Here is a 2,986-nt window from a genome sequence, read left to right as displayed (position 1 = left end):
AACAAACTAGTTAGTAAACAGTTAGTACTAGGACTCCCAAATAGAAAATTCTCTAAGGATAGGTTGTGTGACTCCTGTGAGAAGAGTAAACTAGTTAAGTCTTCTTTCCCCCTATAGACTTAGTTCAAACCAATAGGGTCTTACAGTTGATACATATGGACTTGTTTGGTCCATCTCAGGTTAGAAGTTTTGGAGGAAACTTGTATGGTTATGTGTTAGTAAATGATTACTCTAGGTATACTTGGACATTTTTTTTCTGACTCACAAGAGTGAGGCCTTCTCTATTTTCAAAAGGATTTTTAGATATGTTATAGGAACCAAAAATCTAGGTTTGTGGTATCCTAAGGGATCTACTTGCACTCTAGTTGGTTATTCTGATTCTGATTTTGCTGGCTGCAAATTGAACATAAAGAGTACATCTGGTACTTGCCAACTATTAGGGAACTCTCTTGTTTCTTTGCATAGCAAGAAACAAAACAGTGTTGCACTCTCAACTGTTGAAGTTGTGTATGTAGCTGCTGGTAGCTGTTGTGCACATATTTTATGGATGCAGCAACACCTCTCTGATTTTGGTGTTGATCTAGGTACAGTGCCCATCATGTGTGATAATACTAGTGCTATTAATATCACTAAGAACCCTGTCATGCATTCTAGAACTAAGCATATAGAGATTAGGCATCACTTCATTATGGATCAATATCAACAGGGTAAGATCAAGCTTGAATATGTCAATACAACTGATCAGTTGGCTGACATTTTCACCAAAGCCTTTCCCAAGGACAGTTTCTTCTTTATAAGAATGAAACTTGGTATTATAGATCTCAATGAAATCTGATCCATGTGACACAATCGATTGCTACATCGATTATCCTGTGGCCAGATAAGAAAGTTGCATTACAAAATCGATTGCATAATCGATTTATGATGCACAGTGTTTCAAATTGTCAATTTGGAAACACGATAATCGATTGCATAATCGATGTTTGGTACTTAGTGTTTTATTTCTCTATGTCACAAAGTCTGGAATCGATTTCATAATCGATTTATCATATCTCAGAAGTCAGATTGCTGAAGGTTACATTACCTCAATCGATTGGGAAATCGATTATAGATTTGGAAAATCTTTTAAAGAATCGATTGGAGAATCGATTATTTGGTCCTGACATCCACAAATTTGAGAAGTTTTCAAACCTCAAACCCGAGCATCGATTGGGAAATCGATTGGACCAGCTTTGTTTTGAACCTGCACTTAGGTTAATCGATTTGGAAATCAACGTTAAGTTTTGAAGTTTTCTGAACTTATGAGGAAATCGATTTTGACATAGATTTAGTAAAGAAGGATCAATTACGAAATCGATTGGGAAATCGATTTACAAGATGTCCGTTGAGAAAAATTATAGCCGTTGGAAGTGGGTGTAACGGATACTTTTCACACAACGGTAACCTAATCGATTGGGCAATCGATTTGGTAAACCTAGAAGTGAAACAAAATCGATTGGGAAATCGATTCTGAACAGTTCTATAAAAACCCTAAATCGATTTCTCAACCCACTTTCACCCTCTGCTCCCAGTTTTCTCACTCAAACTCAATCTCTCCTGCTTCTTGATCCTTCTCAGTCAATCATCTCAACAGTCTTCTATCTACCAACTACTATGGCAAGAGTTAAACAAACTGCTAGACCTCCATCTTCTTCCTCTGAATTTGTTTCTCTAGGTTCATCTTCAACATCAAGTGGAAGAACACCCTCACCTCCACCTCCAGCCAAAAAAGTTTCAATACCAACTCACAAGGTATTGGCTAAGGACAAGGGGAAGGCTATTGCCATCTCTCAAGAACCACCTAAATAGAGGAAAGCTCCTCCTACTGAGAAACTTATGGGGGATGCTATGTAGGGAGCTACCCAAAAGAAGAAGAAGACTTCCCCCCAACCAAAAAAGGTTTTGCCTTCTAAAGGTAAACAAGTTGAAGATACTTCTCTTCCTGATTCATTCTTAAAAAGAAAAATCCAAGAGGCTAGGACTCTGGACTTTACTTATTTTGATTCCAATGGGTTCACGTTTCAAAATCACTTAAGATTTCACGGTTTGGTGGATTTCCTTTCTTGCTCTTTGGAAATTTACCCAAAGTTAATTAGAGCGTTTTATTCTACTTTCAAGCTCACAAAGACTGGATTTGCTGCTGAAGTAAAGGGCGAGAGAATTTCAATGACGTTTGAAGAATTCTCTAAGCTGACTGGTTTACCATTCTATGGTGAAACCATTGATGGAAGAGCAGAAGCTGCCTCTGATGATGAAGCATGGGAATCATCAGTGGACAGGCATGCGGTCATACAGGGCCTGATGATCGAAGGTTTTGTTGAGAAGGTATCCCTTCCAACGGGTCAGATGAAGGTTCATCACCGTATGCTAATGTATGTCCTAAGACGAATGTTAGTACCTCGCGCCGGAAATCACGCAGTTGTACAACAGCTAGATATCATCCTGCTATGGGGACTGTACAAGGAGCTCAGGATGAGTTGGGCTTGGATTGTGTTGCTGAATATGATCGAATCAGCACAAGGCAAGCACCTGCTCCCCTATCCCCAGTTAGTTACGAAGATTCTGAGGCATTTCAAGGTGTCTATGGCCAATGAAGAATCTGTCAAAACCACCCTCACATTTGGTGAATCCATAGTTAACCAAATGCAACTGAAACGCATCAACGGAATATGGACTAGAGCTCAGCCAACTACTGATCAAGCCCAACATAAGTGCCCAACCAACTGAAACAACTGGAGCACCATCTGAACTTATGACTAAGCTGCTGGAATTTATGGAGATTCAAGCTGCTCATAACGCAAGAAAAGATTTAATATGTAACAATTTATTAGTTTTCAATTATTAAAAAACTAAAGATTTTTTGACAACAACAAATTAATAAATACCTGAGACAACGTAGATGGCCGCACAGTACGTAGAGGAGATGAGGGTCCCCAGAGTAGAGGTG

Source organism: Cicer arietinum, chromosome 5 (genome assembly GCF_000331145.2).
Source record: "Cicer arietinum cultivar CDC Frontier isolate Library 1 chromosome 5, Cicar.CDCFrontier_v2.0, whole genome shotgun sequence".
NCBI lineage: Eukaryota > Viridiplantae > Streptophyta > Magnoliopsida > Fabales > Fabaceae > Cicer > Cicer arietinum.
Note: the sequence above shows the minus strand (reverse complement) of the source record.